Source organism: Labeo rohita, chromosome 13, assembly GCF_022985175.1.
Source record: "Labeo rohita strain BAU-BD-2019 chromosome 13, IGBB_LRoh.1.0, whole genome shotgun sequence".
NCBI lineage: Eukaryota > Metazoa > Chordata > Actinopteri > Cypriniformes > Cyprinidae > Labeo > Labeo rohita.
This window is the reverse complement of record NC_066881.1, coordinates 14,766,579-14,785,184: the sequence shown is the minus strand read 5'-3', so window position 1 is coordinate 14,785,184 and position 18,606 is coordinate 14,766,579. Positions and strand designations below refer to the sequence as shown.

General features: G+C 34.0%; 1 protein-coding gene across 2 annotated transcripts in view; it reads right to left on the bottom strand.

Annotated features, from left to right (window-relative positions):
* The window catches only part of atrnl1a (attractin-like 1a), a 318,119-nt gene that overhangs the window by 53,763 nt on the left and 245,750 nt on the right, over nucleotides 1-18,606 (bottom strand). The gene's annotated exons all lie outside the window — the stretch shown is intronic.

The window sequence follows — 18,606 nt, the reverse complement described above, 5'->3', positions numbered from 1 at the left end:
GAACATTGCATTTTTTCTGTCTTCTAACCAAACTTACGTTTTTGTCTGGCAAAGTTTAAATCCCATCTGACTAGCAAGCTTTAATACATTTGCAGTGCAAAACAATCCGAAAGAGAAGCATCTTTCGACTACCTCTGGAGCTTACAACGATTTAGACCCTGTTTTTAGACACCTGTATTTGTGACCCTGGTCCACAAAACCAGTCATAATGGCACTTTTTTTTTTTAAACTAAAACTTTACATCACCTAAAAAGCTGAATAAATAAAGTTCTCATTGATGTATGGTTTGTTAGGATAGGACAATATTTGGCCGTGATACAACTACCTGAAAATCTGAAATCTGAGGTTGCAAAAAATAAATAAATAAAAAATAAATAAATTGAGAAAATCACCTTTAAAGTTGTCCAAATGAAGTTCTTAGCAAAACATATTGCTAATCAAGACTGATTAGTAATATGATATATTTACTGTAGGAAATTTACTAAATATCTTCATGGAACATGATCTATACTTAATATCCTATTTATTTTACCATAAAAGAAAAAATTTGTAGCTATTGCTACAAATATACTCATGTCACTTATAAATGGTTTTGTGGTCCAGGGTCACATGTACTGTTGTCCACAAAACTGTATCTTAATACCAAGTGTAAACAGGCTGTTAGATAAACTTTTGATGATACATTATTTACTGAGGTAAAAGTTAGAAGAGCAATGTGTCACACCAGATGTTTTCCCAGCCTTTCTGAATTTAATTTGAATCACTCGCATCTGCATCACTCACATCAGTGTGGATCTGGATGTTCTTGTTCCAAACAGTGAAATGCATTATCACTTTCCTGGAGGACAGATATGAGACTATGAGAGGAAGTCAAGGTCATGGGTGGCAGGGTGCTGTGAGTTGATTCATAGGACAGTCACAGCGATGACTGTTAAAGCTGGCTATGGGTATGTGTGTGTGTCATGGTCAAGAGACAAAGAAACTGACTAGTAGAGCATGAATGGTTTATGTTCCCTGACAAGTCCTTCAGGAGGTGAGAAGGACATTGTGGCATTTCTCACCATAGCTTGTAAACAGCCTATAAAATGCATAATTAACCTCCACATGCTGCAAACAATGCTCATCTGGGACACATGGTGTTGTATGATTGTATGTGTGTGTGAGTGTGAGACGGATATGCTTAGTACGCTTAGTTAGTTTAAAATAACGGCATGATCCTTTACCATTTTGGTTTTAGGGCCATCAAATGATTAATCGTGATTAATCGCATCCAAAATAAAAGTTTACGATTACATAATACATGTGTGTGTGCTGTGTATATTTATTATGTATATATAAACACACATACATACAGGGGTTGGACAATGAAACTGAAACACTGGCCAATATAGTGTTGGAGGTTTCATGGCTATATTTATGCAGCCTGGTGGCCAGTCTTTACTGATCGCACATTCCACCAATAAGAGCAGAGTGTGAAGGTTGACTATGTGCACCCAATAGCTCAAACATTGTACCCTGAAGGTGGTGCCGTGTATTAGGATGATAATGCACCAATACACACAGCAAGACTGGTGACAAGAGTGATTTGATGAACATGAAAGTAAAGTTAAACATCTCCCATGGCCTGCACAGTCACCAGATCTGAATATTATTGAGCCACTTTGGGGTGTTTTGGAGGAGCGAGTCAGGAAATGTTTTCATACACCAACATCACATAGTGACCTGGCCACTGTTCTGCGAAAGGAATGGCTCAAAATCCTTCTGGCTACTGTGCAGGACTTGTATTTGTCATTCCCAAGATGAAATAATGCTGTATTGGCTGCAAAAGGAGGCCAAACGGCATACTAATTGTGGTCTAAACCCAGGTGTTTCAGTTTCACTGTCCAACCCCTGTACATGTACAGTGCTACTTGAATGTTTGTGAACCCTTTAGAATTTTCTATATTTCTGCATAAATATGATTTTCAAGTTTTGAAAACTGACAAAGAGAACCCAATTAAACAAATGAGATGAAAATGTATACTTTGTGAGTTATATCTATTTGTGAGTTGCAAAAGTATATGAATCTCTAGGATTAGCAGTTAATTTAAAGGTGAAATTGGAGTCGATCTGTTCAGAAGTGTTTTTAGTCAATAGGGTGACAATTAGGTGTCAGTTAATGCCCTGTTTTATTTAAAGAACAGGGATCTATTAAAGTCTGATCATGTTTGTCAAAGTGAATCATGGCACAAACAAAGGAGATCTCTGAGGACCTCAGAAAAAGAGTTGTTGTTGCTCATCAGAATGGAAAACGTTACAAAACCATCTCTAAAGAGTTTGGACTCCACAAATCCACAGTCAGACAGTGGTCGACCAACAAAGATCACTCCAAAGCAAGATGTATAATGGTTTCTGAGGTTGCAAATAACCCCAGGATAACTTCTCTTAAAGGCCTTTCTCACATTGGTTAATGCTGAAGTTCATGAGTCCATCATCAGGAGAACAATGAACAACCATGGTTGGTGTGCAGGGTTGCAAGGAGAAAGCCACAACTCTCCAAAAAAACACTGCTGCCTGTTTGCAGTTTGATAAAGATCATGTGTACAAGTCAGAAGGCTACTGGAGAAATGTTTTGTGGATGGATGAGACCAAAATATAATTTTTGGTTTAAATAAAAAGTGTTATGTTTGGAGAAAGAAAAACACTGCATTCCAGGATAAGAAGAACCTTATACCATCTGTGAAACATGGTGGTGGTGGTAATATCATGGTTTGGGCCTGTTTTTCTGCATCTGAGTCAGGACGATTTGGCATCATTAATGGAACAATAAATTCTGAATTATACCGGCAAATTCTAAAGGAAAATGTCAGGACATCTGTCCATGAACTAAAATCTAAAGAGAAAGTGGGTCATGCAGCAAGACAACGACCCAAATTGCACAAGTCATTCTACCAAAAAATGGTTAAACAAGAACAAAGGTGATGATTTTGAACGGCCGAGTCAAAGTCCGGACCTAAATTCAATTAAAATGTTGTGGAAAGACCTGAAGCAAGCAGTTCTTAAGAGGAAACCCACGCACATCACAGGGTTCAAGTGTTTCTGTACTAAAGAATGGGCTAAAATTCCTACAAGCCGATGTGCAGAACTGATCAGCAATTACAAAAAACGTTACCTGCAGTTATTGCTTCAAAAAGGGTCACAACACATACTGAAAGCAAAGATTCACATACTTTTGCACCTTGCAAATAACACTGGATCATTTTTCTCAATAACTAAATGATAAAGTATATATTTTTGTCTTGTTTGTTTGATTGGATTCTCTTTGTCAACTTTAAGGACTTGTGTGAAAATCTGATGATGTTTTGCATTATATTTATGCAGAAATATAGAAAATTCTAAAGGGTTCACAAACTTTCAAGCAGCACTATATATATTAAAGGAAAATATGCTATTTATATATAAAACACTTATATTTATATATAAATCTAAATTATACAAAATAAAAGTTTGAGTTTGCCTAATATATGTGCGTGTACTGTGTGTAATTATTATGTATATATAAATACAAACACATTCACGTATATATTTAAGAAATATTTACAAGTATTTGTATTTATTAGCATTTTAAAATAATTTATATCATATATAAATAAAAATATTTTGTACATAAGATATTTCTCTTAAATTTATGCATTAATTTGTATGTATATACATAAATTAGGCAAACTCAAACTTTTATTTTGTATGTGATTAATCAAGATTAATCGTTTGACAGCCTTAATGTAAACATAAACTTTGTTTTGGATACGATTAATCACGATTAATTGTTTGACAGCCCTTGTTTTTTTGGTTTTTTTGAACATGCAGCATTCTATACTGGAATAATGTACTGAAGCTTTTCAAAAAGCATTTTTAAAAAGTTAATTGCAAATTTTTTATATCTTACAATTCTGTTTTGTTTCTTCGCCAGGGAATAAGAAAAATAAAAAGGCGACTGCAAATTTTTATCCTGTAATTCTGACTTTTCTTGCAATTGCAAGTTTATATCTCACAGTTCTGACCTTACATCTCACAATTAAAAAAAAAAAAATGGTGAGAGAAGTCGCAATTACCTTTTGCATTGTTTTATTCTGTGGTAGAAATATGGCTCATAAGATGCTATGAAAGACAACAGTCAACAATAATGATCACATCTGAAAACTAGTGAACATCTGCGGTAGCATTTATGTCACAGTGAAGAGCAAACGAAACCTGGCATTTCAGAGAAAATACAATAACAATTGCTTTTTATCACATGAACTCAAACTCTCTTCATGCTGTGTACACAGAATGTGTATCACATACAATCCACTATCCACAAAAGGTATAAACAGCAGTACTTATGGGAGGTGTGAGTCTCTAAATGGGAATGATTCACATTATGTGAGGAAAAACTCCAATAAAAAAATGACATGAACGCACATAAAACAGCCAGAGAAATTCAACCAATTCTGTCTGTACGTACTGTAGACACACTAGGGTCTAACACACTAAAGTTGTATCTCCTAATATAATGATTACTGTAGTACAACCATCAAAACATCAAAGTAATTGTATGGAATAATGCACCATGGCTATGCATTGATTCCTTCCTGACAACAATATAAGTTAAATAGATGTTTAATTGTAAAAATGAATGCAAGATACTAAAATTTCATCTAGAAAAGTGCTTGATTCTATATGAGTCTTAATGTTGGTCATTGTCACAGATTAAAAAGGGTTTTATCATCCTTAAGGGGTTTCATCTGCTATAATAACTGGCTCGCTGTATATTATCCAGCTAATTACACAGCTACTTAGCAAATAAATAAATGGACATGAAATATTGATTTGGTTTGAAATGATTTCATTATGTGAGATGAAAGAGACTGTGGAATGATATGAAAGATATCAACTAGTCAAGTACAGTTTGTTGTTATTATACAAAAATTATGCAGATTGCCAAGACTGACTAATCAAAATCAAGTATCAGGAAGCTGGGTAATACATTATGCTATTGTTCAACCACAACTGATTGGGTACACAAATGCGTTCCCATTTCTCAAAAACTCATTACACCTAAACAAAAGATTTTTACTTTTTAGCAACTGACAATATAAATGCCTGCATATCAGCTGATTTATCTCTCTGAAGCAAATACACTAGGATAAATACGTCAAAGTAAAGAACACAGTATATTATAATAAATACAATCCACTGGTAGTTGTAATTAATGATAGTTGACTTTTATCCTTTTACGTGAATATCACACACAAGGATGTTCAGTAATGGTTGAACTTCACTGCCTCCAGGCTGCTTTACTTAATCAATGAAATCTCCCCTGGGTTCATCCTGATTAATGTTTACAGAGGCTGATGTAATAACTCAAACCTTTAATCAACCAATTACCCAATAATACACACATGCAGTCTCACTGCATTCAAAGCAGCTAGATTTAAAAAACAATATTTTTTGAACAGTAAGATTTTTAATGTTTTTTAAAGAAGACTCTTCTGCTCACCAAGCCTGCATTTATTTGATCCAAAGTACAGCTTAAACAATAAGATTTTTACTATATTTTAAAATGTAATTTATTCTTGTGATTTCAAAGTTGAATTTTTAGCATCATTACTCCAGTCACATGAACTTTTGACTGGTAGTGTTAACTACAACCCACTCATATATATACATTTTTTAGAGAATAAATACTTTATTTTAACATACTCCGCTTCTCTGTGTTTGCAGACAGACATTTAGTCTGTAGATTACAGTGGGGATTTTTCTGCAGGTTACATAATTTAATGTGTAGGTAGCAACATGAGTGAGTCATTAATTCATTAATTTTAACAGGTTTGTTAATAAACACTGTAACTGTAATCCAGTAACTCTTTATGAGGATGTCATGTGAATCATTAGCTCAACTGATTTGTTAAAAAACATATGCATTCAGGAATGAAACCAAGGACTGTCTTTAAAATAATTCACTCAACCATTTAATTCGAAAACACTCATTCGTGAATCATTCATTCAATTATTTTTTTTTTTTAAAAATACTGATTAATTCAGGAATTATAAAATTATAAATCTTTATGAGTGAGTCATTGAATCTTTCATTTAACTGGTTTTAACTGTTTTTTTATAGCAATAAAACACCATTGCTGTCTGTTTCCCAGAAACACAATGGTTATTTTGCTTTGGTTTTTAGTTTCAACAAAATTATCCTTTCCAGAAAATCAATTTTTTACATAATGATTCTTCGATAACACTTTTGAACTCTTTTGTCACCATAAAAACAAGGTGTCTCACAAAAAACAGGACACACTCTGTTCTTATGCAATAACATCTGAAGGACCAATAAGGTGTGATTTTATAACATTAATGTGTTAACTAACATTAATGAACACTATTCACATTTATTACACCATTTATTAATCTTTGTTAATGTTAGTGGATAAATACAGTTGTTCATTGTTTGTTCATGTTAGTTCACAGTGCATTAACTAATGTTAACAAACATCTTGTGATTTTAATAATGCATTTGTAAATGCTGAAATTAGCATTAAGTAAGATTAATAAATGTTATTAATAAATTTTATTCACAATTTTTTCATCTTGTTAAAGTCTTTATGATTTGCTTATAAATTCAGTAAGTTAATCTTTATTTCAACAATGGGCTTTTTATCCAATTCTGAGAAGAAAAAACGCTTGGCAGTGTAACATCTTTGTGTAGAATTGATTATGTGCATAGCAAAGGCATCCGTTATCCATCGCCTGTAAGAATGCAAGACAGAACAAAACCATACACCTATGAATAGGTCCTTTTTTTTTTTTTAACACAAATTGACAGAATAGGTACCACAGTGACCTCTCAGCTAAGGTGACAATAGCACCCAGGCATAGGTCTATAGCAAGCTGTTGTAAACATCCAGAATGTCTTTCTTCAGAATGATGCACAATAACTCTGGCCGATAAGACAGTGTAATTTCCGGCTCATTCCAGCACGCTTTTAACAGAAAACCCTGTTTACTTTCCAAGCACAGACAGAAAATGAGCTCTTTTGTCACCATAAAAACAAGGTGTCTCACAAAAAACAGGACACACTCTGTTTTTATGCAATAACATCTGAAGGACCAAGTTACTTTGCTCCAAAACAACCATAACTGTAGTCTGTTTCCTCAAGCCTTTTTGTAAACTGGCAGAACACAGAATAAAAGCTTACACAGAACATTTACTCCATGTGATGGACTAATTGTCTAATAGCTTTATGTTATATCATCTCTATCCTATTTACAACTACTAAATGACTATGCTGCTACCTTTTCACACTCCTGTGATGACGCGTTTCAACGGTCATCATCATCATAAATCCTTTAAAGTTTTTTATATTTTGATTTTTAAAAATATGTATGTACATTTACAACTCTATACTTTGTATTATATCACCTTTTCATCAAGTTACAAAAAAAATAGTTAACGCTATGCAAGGGTGTTTCTAATGCCGCGTCTATGGGAGGGACGGTAAATTTGACATTGTTCTCTCTTCTGACTGCTGATATCAGTCTAGCTCAATTGTTTTCCTTTGACTGAAAGTCGTGAAAACACTATCTTGTACTTTGTCTTTTGCTATTTGAGCAAAAAGAAATGGAAGAAATATATTTGTGGTACTCTCCCATTCACTGCTCTCTGATTTTACCCAACTATGACGACTTCTGCTATGAGAAACCCGGAAATGTGAGAAAGGTCCATTACACAGCCTTGCACATCAGCAAACTTACAATAGTTGAAAAGTAAAAAAATAATATATATATATTGTAATAGTAGTGTATACTAATACATTTTTATATAGGCTGTTTAATGTGTTACCAGATTGACTGTATTGTATGAATAATACAATAAAGTCTGTGTGATGGCACTAGAATACAGTATGATAACAAAGATAATAAATAGCATATGTTAAGTTTAAGAACATTTATAAACCCTCTTTTGTATATGTAAAAGAAAACACAATGCATTAGGAGCCGGGGGGTGAAAACTTTTTGAATTTGAAGATCATAGTAAATTAAACTTATTTTGTCTTCTGGGAAACATGTAAGTACCTTCTGTAGCTTCTGAAGGGTAGTTCTAAATGAAAAAATATGATATTTAGGGAAAATAAGAAAATTGTACTCATCTTCATTCTGTTCAAAAGTTTTCACCCCTGGCTCTTGATGCATTGTGTTTCCTTCTGGAAAATCAGTGAGCGTTTGAACCTTCTGTAATAGTTGCATATGAGTCCCTCAGTTGTCCTCAGTGCGAAAAGATGGATCTCAAAATCATACAGTCATTGTTGGAAAGGGTTCAAATACACAAAAATGCTGGAAACCCAAAGAATTTGTCGGACCTTAAGGATTTTTCTGAAGAACAGTGGGCAGTTTAACTGTAGGACAAATAAGGGATTCATGAATAACCATCACAAAAAAAAAAACAAAAAAACAGCTGTGGTAACAGGTAACAACACAGTATTAAGAATTCAGTGTATGTAAACTTTTGAACAGGGTTTTTATAAATTCAATTATTTTTTTTCTATTCTTGTGGACTATATGTAAACATATTTTATGCAAAATATCTTATTAAGGTCAGTACTACATAAAAAAACAACATGCATTTTGTATGATCCCTCTTATTTTGGTACTATAATTAACATTTTGCAGATTCTGCAAGGTGCATGTACACTTTTGACTTCAGCTGTACATAAAAGGTGACTGGACTACAGTCACTGTAATTTAATACTAAAAATGTTGCATAAATATCAAATGAAACACAGCCAGTAAAAATATTCAGAGATTCCCTTTAGAAACAAGGTAAAGGACAGACTACAGGAAAGTCACAGAAAGAAACCCAAAGTGACACTTTTGTGCTGCACAAATAACACTGCTGAGCATCAATTTGTCGGTACAAATCCAAAGTCACAACTCAGGAGCAGCGACAACATTAGGACCAGACAAAAGACTGTTTGTAATCTAGGCATGTCATCTCAGACTGAGCAGCTGAGTGCTAATTAGCACTGTGTGACATTGTCATCAACTGAAGGAGAGACCAACATCAGTGTAGAGATCTATGATTAACTCACTTTGATAGATCAGTAAGATCAAGATCTTAGTCAATCAAAGTGGAAGATAAGCAAAGCCAAGACCCTCCAGACACTCAGATGGGATGACGGGCTAGCAAAGTACTACGAGTACAAAGGATTCTTCGATTAACATTTAAGCTCATAAAAACTCCTTTTATGTGCACAGTACATTGTGAATACAGTAGATCAGTCGTCACAGACGGAGAGTCTTCTTCCATTTTAACAGGCCCAGTTGGGGACATTTATGTAACTCTGCTGAGCGGAGCAGAATATAACTGATTGTCTGATCCATCTCTGCACTCAAACAACCCGCTTTATAAATGGGCCAAATCCTTTCAGTCCAGGATTGTGACCACGTCTACAGTTCACAGGAAAAAATGAGGCAAGGAAAAAAGGTAAACGGATTGGGAAGGGAAGGATGGGGAGTGACAGACAAGAGAGAGGGGAATAGAGAAGGATATGGTCAAGAAGTAATGCAGGAGCTCTTCTGTACTTCACTTACTTCCCTAGATAGTGCGTAAAAAGGATGGACGGGGTGCCAAGCAAAGTGTAGACACAAGAGTAAATCACACTCTGTTGACATCTCACACTGCGGTGAGAGGAGGAGAAGTGTGACAATTTAGCGGTCATCATCACATCCTTACTTCACATTAGCCCTCGTCATCAGCGCTCTTTGACACCTCACATCCACTCCTGTTCACAGCTGTGTGTGTGTGTGTGTGTCAGGGATGTACAAATTTCAGAATTTAAGAACTGGCTGCTATTCCACTGATTCTTGAGTGCTTTAACAAAATAGTCTAAAGATTAAAAATAAATAAATAAATAAATAAATACAACTCTAAGCAAAATACGGTAATATAATTAAGTAGAAAAATTATAAGTACATAAATTAAATTATTTTATATGATAATATAAAATGAATAAAAAATAATACAATTACTACCATTATATTAAATAAATAAATAATCAGCAAATTATAATTTTTAAAACTAGAAAACAACATTAAAAATGAAAACTAAATAAGAAAGTTTCAATTGACAATGTAAAAAAAATAATAATATAATAATATTACATAAAGTAAAAATTTACTTTGATTTACTTTAACATGATATAGTAATAATTTCAAGTTGTAATATAAAAATAAAACAAAATGCAGTCAAATAATAAAACTGAAATATGATCGTAAATTAAAAGCAGAAATGTGAAAAAGATAAAAGAAAATGTTAATTAAAATACGTAAAAATTATTTCATTTCAAATAATATAAAATAAATAAAATAAAATATAATACAATTAATTTGAAAAATAAATAAATAAAAATATAAAAGCTAATATAATTTCTAAAACTAGAAAAAAATTTCATTTTCGAATGGCAATATAAAAAAATAACAAATAAATAAATGCAGAAATATAATAATATTAAATAAAGTAGAAAAATAATATCATACAGTAATCATTTTAAGTAGTAATATAAAAATAAAAAAATGTAGGAAAATAATAAAGCTGAAATATGATCATAAATTAAAAGAAGAAATGGAAAAATATAATACAATTAATTTGAATACATAAAAGCAAAATATAATTTCTAAAACTAGAAAAAAAACATAATAAACGAAAAATAAATAAGACATTTTAAAATGGCAATATAAAATCAAAAATAATAATTATTATAATATTAAATAAAGCAGAAAATTATTATATAGTAATCATTTCAAATAGTAATATAAAAATAAAACAAAATGTAGTAAAATAATAAACCTGAAATACAGGAATGTAATAAAAAAAAGTTAATTAAAATGCATAAAAGTTTTTCATTTAATATGATAATATAAAATAAATAAATAAAATATAACACAGTTTATATATATAAATAAATCAAAATAAATAGGACATTTTTAACTGACAACAAAAAATAACAAATAAACAAAAGCAGAAATATAATAACATTAGTGTAAAAATAGTATCATATAGTAATATAATAATTTAAAATAGTACCATAAAATTGAAATAAAATGTGTTAAAATAATAAAGCTAAAATATGATCATAAATTATAAGCAGAAATGTAATAAAATAAAAGAAAATGTTCATTAAAATGTATAAAAGTTTATTTATCAAGGACTTAGACTATGTATTCCTCATACATTCATACTGAGGATTATTATAAAACTACTCTTACAGCAGTTACACTGTATGAATTTCTTAGAAATTCATTCCATTTTAATTCCATCTGTGTCTCAAACTCAAAATCTAAATTACAATCCTGTTTGTTAACTCAATTTAAACTTGCCAATTTAATTTAAAAGCTACTGGCATTTGAAAGCAATTCTCAAATCATTTCTGAATGGCTCACAGCCGTGGTGAGTGTTATCCTTCCTTCCATTACTTGCCATCCCTCCTTTATCACCTCCTCCCTCTAAACTGCAGAGGCAAAACAGCTCCGAGTGCAATTACTCCTCAAAAGACCAGCCTCTCATTTCACAAAGCGCTAAATCTTACCTCCGAGCCACTGGCGCTTCTCTCTACGGCGCGTCGTGCACAAACTGGTACCATTAAAGTCTTAAGGGACTCACACGCTCCCCTGTGTGAGCGTGTAGGTGTGAAAGAGAGAGACAGAGAGCGAAAGTCATACTGTTAAATACAGCTATAGAGCTTAGTTTATCACCTCACATTTCAAGGAATCTCTCACACACACTCGAGTGACATTAAAGCTAGGTGCTAATCCTATATACTTCATTAAATGCTCTGCTCTTGGAAAGCAAACACAGTTTCATGCATTTCTTCCCCTCATCTCATATATTCCTCTTCATTATAGTACTGTGTATTCGTGATGAGGATTTAAAGACTGTGTGTAAGTAGCAGAAGAGGGAGGCTAATGATTTACTCTGGTGTAAATGGTGAGCCAGTCATCAAGCTCTGGTTTCATGCTGATTAGATGGCAGTTCACAATCTGGCAATGATGGCCAATTACACTATAGGGTGGTCAGAACAGCTAAAGGTAAACTCACATTGCACATTGACATTGTCGTTCCAGACCTGAAATACCTTCGTTCATCTTTGGAACACAAATTAAGATATTTTTGATGAAATCAGAGAGCTTTCTGACCCTTCATAGACAGCAACACAACTGACATATTCAAGGCCCAGAAAGGCAGTAAGGACATCATTAAAATAGTCCATGTGACATCAGTCGTTCAACCTTAAAGGAACACTCCACTTTTTTTGAAAATAGGCTCATTGTCCAACTCCCCTAGAGTTAAACAGTTGAGTTTTCGAATCCAGCCGATTTCCGGGTCTGGTGGTAGCACTTTTAGCATAGCTTAGCATAGATCATTGAATCCGATTAGACTGTTAGCATCTCGCTCAAAAATGACCAAAGAGTTTTCCTATTTAAAACTTGACTCTTCTGTAGTTACATCATGTACAAAGACGGACGAAAAAAGAAAAGTTGTGTTTTTCGATATGGCTAGGAACTATGCTATCGTTTCGGCACAATAATCAAGAAACTTTGCTGCTGTACCATGGGTGTAGCAGGCACAATGATATTACGCAGCCGTCAACTCTGCCGGCTGCAACTCTGCATCTACACAAACTTAGTGCCGGTCACTTTCAGGCGCTGCGTAATATCTTTGCGCCTGCTGCACCCATGGTACGACAGCAAAGTTTCTTGATTATCACGCCGGAATGAGAGTATAGTTCCTAGCGATATCAGCCTAGAAAATCACAACTTTTCATATTCCGTCAGTCTCAGTACACGATGTAACTACAGAAGAGTCAAGTTTTAAATATCCTCATTATATATGGTCATTTTTGAGCGAGATGCTAACGGTCTAACCGGATTCAATGATCTATGCTAAGCTATGCTAAGAGTGCTACCATCAGACCCAGAGATCAGCTGAATGGATTTGAAAACGGTAAAACTCAACTGTTTAACTCGAGGGGAGTTGGAAAATGAGCCTATTTTCAAAAAAAGTGGAGTGTTCTTTTAAAGGGTTTGTTCACCCAAAAATGAAAATTCTGTCATTAATTGCTCACCCTCATGTCGTTCCAAACCTTCTTTCATCTTTGGAACACAAATTAAGATATTTTCGATGAAGTCCAAGAGCTCTCTGACCCTCCCATAGACAGCAAGTGTACTGCCACTTTCAAGGCTCAGAAAAGTACCAAGATGATCAACAAATTAGTCCATGTGACATCAGTGGTTCAACTGTAATTTTACAAAGCTAAGAGAATAATTTTTTGTGCGAAGAAAACAAAAATAACGACTATATTCCGCATTTTTGACTGTAGGGCTGAGGGGCTGGGTGTTTTTTCCAATTTTATTAATTAATTTGAATCAAATGTTTTGCCACTATTTTATTTTTTAGAAATTGAGGAATTGCAATTTTGAATAGTAATCTTACCCAACGTTAGAATTCGACACTTTGACAATATGCCAATGATAACAGTAAAGAGAAAAGAACAATCAAACCGTATGTGACTTGCTCAAAACCCTAGTCACCATTCACACAGAATGCACTTAGGGGACTCACATGTTAAGACAGTTGTTATATATTTTAAGATACTGTCTTGACAAAGATGTGACGCGGGCAGTGGAATAGGAATAACATGCAAGAAGATGGTAGTTGAACTTCTTTTAACTTGAGCGCCACACTTTTATAATGCTGTTCATGCATGAGATGCTGCAAGAGACGTGAGTCCAACAGTCAAACATGTCCATGTTTACATAGAAAAAACTATGGAAAAGCAATGCAATCAAATGAAAAATCCTGTGAAGAACTTACTTCTTAACATATAAGATGTATAAGACAAGTCTGTACAAGATGTAGTTGTCGTTTATGCATCTTTTCTGCAAAGATATTTAACAAGTGATTTGTTTAACACTTACATCATGTCGACAACTTCATGTGTGGTGCACTTGGAATAGATTTTTCTTTAACTAGAGGGTTAATAAAGAAAAAGTAACTTGAATCATGTTGTAGTTACATTTTCAAGTTGATTCGTTAAAAATTCGGGAATCAGTCAAACGTTCCGAAAAAAATCGAGATTTTAGTTTTTGCCATATCACCCAGCCCTACAACTGCGTCACTTTTGGACGCTCATTCACGAGAGTGCTACGCCGCCGTGACTTGTTTACGTGCAGAGAAAGAAGTACGTTGTATGAAGGCTAATAGGCTTGTTCGAGATGCATCAGCGCTGTGCAGAATGATCGGCGTATGACATCAAACGAGGTGGTACTCTTGTGAACGAGCATCCACAAGTGACGCAGTACAGATGAAAATGCAGAATAAAGTCGTTATTTTTGTTTTCTTTGTGCAAAAACAGTATTCTCGTAGCTTTGTAAAATTACAGCTGAACCACTGATGTCACATGGACTACTTTGTCGATCATTTTGGTACTTTTCTGGGCCTTGAATGTGGTAGTACCCTTGCTGTCTATAGGATTTCATCAAAAATATCTTAAATTGTGTTCTGAAGATAAACAAAGGTCTTATGCATTTGGATCAACAAACGGGGAGTAATGACAGAATTTTAATTTCTGGGTGAACTATCCCTTTAATTTTTCGAAGCTAGGAGAATAATAATAACAAAATAACAACTTCATTCGACAATTTCTTCTCTTCTGTGTCAGTCTTTATTCTGACGTAGCACGTCCATCTCTCTTAGTTCATCGTCTGTATATGCTGATTCAAATATATAAGGCTGGGAAAAAATTGCAAGTCATCTCTCTGTCAAAATCTTAGGACAGAGTACAGAGCACGTCTTCTGCTTGTAAAGAAGACGCAGCGCATCCAGGTTCTACATCAGAATGACTACAAAAGGAATTTTATGAATCGTTTAATATAAATGCCATATCACAGAGAATACATTTGAGCTGAAGAAAAACTGAGCATAACTAAAAGCATTTATATTCACTATAGTAATGTCCATGACCTTTTAAGATTCTATTTTTCCCCATGACTTTTCCAGTTCTGTAACTTTCTGAAATTCTCTTACATTTCCAGGTTTTCCCAGAACGCTAATGCTTTATATTGAACAATGATGCCAAGATGTGATGTTTGCATCCTCTACTGCTCATACATCTTTTCACTATACACATTTTAAGGTCAGGGTTAACCAAATATGATCTTTAGAATGTAGAATGCAGCAAAAGGCGTCACATGTGATTTTAATTCTTCTATGCTTGTATGCGTATGAATGGAAGAGAATTAAGCACAAACTAGTGTGGCCTCACCTTTAGTTCAACTTCTCAGTCACTGCAGTCACAGTCCACCGACGACACGTCTTTATTCTATTAGTGTTTGTCGAGCAGTTGCCTCCTGACTTCAAGGTTGAGTAAATCACAGCTAACAGAATAGAGGACACGAGCACAGACATTTCCACTTCTTGTGACAGCAAGAGTGACTCCAATACCCTTCATCTACAGTCTGTCACAATACACTCTCGATGAGAAGAGTCAGAGGATATTTTGCAGAAAATCCAACACTCTAAAACAAGATGACTTTTAATGCACCCTTTGACTTTTGATTCTAAATTGCGAACTTAATTTGATTTTCAGATATATTCTTCCTTAAGGTGAAGGCTTCGCACTTTGCCTCAAGGGTCATCTTTTATTGCAACTTCAGTTGTGTTGTGAATAAAAAGCTTTTCTTAACTGTAATATCTCTAGTGTGATGTCGAATATCTTAATCAAGGTCTGTCGTTTACTTCTGATTTCCCTGGACCAGCTAATCCTAGCTATCCCTACAATGTAAGGCAAGAAAGAAGGTGAAAGCCTCCACCAATTAAAGAAGCCTCCGGTGAGCCGCATCAATGCGAGTCAGCCTCTAAAATATGATTCAGCAGATTTACAGCTTCATCTCGACATCCCCTTAACGAGGAGTTCGCCCAATCAATCTCTGATCGATACCAATCTTGAGCAAAAGCCGTGAGGCAGAATCCACCAGCATCCCCACGGAGCTTTGCTTCTGGATAATAAAGCATACAAACAGAGAGAGGCAGAGGATGGGATAGTGCAATCGTATGCCCTTCAGATGAGATGGTAATATGGACGGACATTATGGCATTATCAACCGGTATAATGCTGGTGTTGAGTTTACGCTTTGAGAAGAACAACAAATCGAATTTATGACAGAGAATCAGCTTTACCACAAACCAAGTCCACATTTAATTTAGAGGAAATTACAGTTCAAGTTTAATTTATTGGAAATTACAAAATGCCATTACATTGTTAATGCTGGAAAAGTGCATTCTGTTTAACAAGTTGTGTACACATGTATACACCACCAGTCAAAAGTTTTTGAACAGCAAGATATTTAACGTTTTTTACACTCACTCTTCTGCTCACCAAGCCTGCATTTATTTGATCCAAAGTACAGCAAAAACAGTAAAAAAAAGTAAAATGTTTTTACTATTTAATAACTGCTTTCTATTTAAATATATTCAAAATAGAATTTTAATATTTAAAACAGTTGAGTACATTTTTTTCAGGATTTTTTGATGAATAGAAAGATCCAAAGATCAGCATTTATTTGAAATAAAAAGCTTTTATAACATTATAACATTAAAAATTAATACTTTTATTTATCAGTGATGCTTTAAATTGATAAAAACAAATTGATGATAAAGACATTTAAAATGTTAAAAAAAGATTTCTATTTCAAATAAATGGTGTTCTCCTGAACTTCCTATTTATCAGAGAAACCTGCAACAATACTACTCAGCTGTTTTCAACACAATAATAATAATAATGCATGTTTTTTGTTTGTTTTGTTAGTTTTTTTTTTTTTTTTTTTTTTTTTTTTGAGCAGGAAAACAGAATATTACAATGATTTCTGAAGGATCATGTGACTGAAGTAATGCTGCTAAAAATGTTGCTTTGAAATTGGAGAAATAAATTACATTTTAAAATATATTTAAACAGAAAACAATTCTTTTAAATAGTAAAAATATTTCAAAATTATACTGTTTTTGCTAAATTTTGGATCAAATAATTGCAGGCTTGGTGAGCAGAAGCGACTTAAAACATTCTACTGTTCACAAACTTTTCCCCGGTAGCGTACATGAAAGTTTTGTGCTCCCATTTACACTTACAGGTCCAGATTCAATAGCTTACGTACTTACTAATCAAAAACTAACTAGAATGTATACACTTTAAAGTCTATTTGAAGTCTAAACAAGTACATTCTTACCTAAAAACCTCTTAAAACTACATTCCGTGACACAAAAACAGTATTGTTTTTTTAATTATAGTGGACTTGGGCGTCCACCATGACACTCACTGTAAGAAACGGTTGGAGTTCAAATATCAGTCCTCCCTCCAATCAGATTTGTGGACCAGAAAGAACTGTTTTCAATATTTCAAATATTTCAAGTTGTGAATATATGTTCTCTACTTTACCAAATAACAAAGCCGCTCTATGCCATCAAAACTACTGGTACAGTAACATAACAAGCACTATTTAGAATTGTTTTGTAGGTCAGGCTCATCCAAAGGCTAAGCTTTTATTTCACTCCTCCCTGGGCTGCGTGGTCTGTTTTAACCATCTTGTTAGAGGCCAGTCTGTACCAGTGGCATCCAATACTATGTTTCAGAAGCAAGACAGGCCAGCAACAAAGAATAAAAGTCATAAGCACAACCTTCAGGCATAGATTCCCATTACAGAAAGCAGAAAAGGCATAAACAACCCAAACACTCCAAAACGTATGTTGCACTGGTATGCAAAATATCACACATAATAAAGTTAATGTTTTGTCTGAGCAGACCAACGTGAGGCGAGTAAGGTCAACAGCAGGGGATGTCTCCACAGGCGTCTGGAAACGAGGCCAGTGAGATTCTCACAACATCACAGCATCGCTATCCCAAATTATTTTCTATCTGAGAAATGTCTCAAACCACCAAAAAAACTTCTAGAAAGTCACAGAAGTAAATGTGGATATCTGGAAGTCAAGATGCTAAGTGAAGTAAAAAGGTGGGTATAAGCCAATGTAGGTCAGACCTACCGTGAGACTGTGTGCAATAAGAAGCAAACAAAGGCACTGGGGAAAAAAAAAAAAAAAAAAAAAAAATAATCACACATTGGGATAAACAGACACCCTAAAGTGCTGAGGTGGTTTATTTCTTTAAATATGTGCTAAACAAAAGAAGGTTCAGATCTAAATATGAATACAGGCTGAGTTTCAAACTGCCACCTCATATGGATCCCGTAAAGTGCACCGTAGTGCATTAAACGGATCATTTTCAAGATATTTTAAGAAATGCCTCTCTTTTTTCATATAATGGATGTAAATGGGTTCTAATATTGTTTCTTTCCCAACGTTCTTCAAAATATATTTCGCAGAAGAAAGTAAGTCATACAGGTTTGGATCCACAAACATTTATTAAGCAAGTGAACAGAGCATATGGCTGACTAACAGATTTACTTGCCATTAGCACAAGCCACTAACAAGTATAAATAGGCTGCTAAATGCATATGCAAATGTAACATGAGCCGTATCTACAGG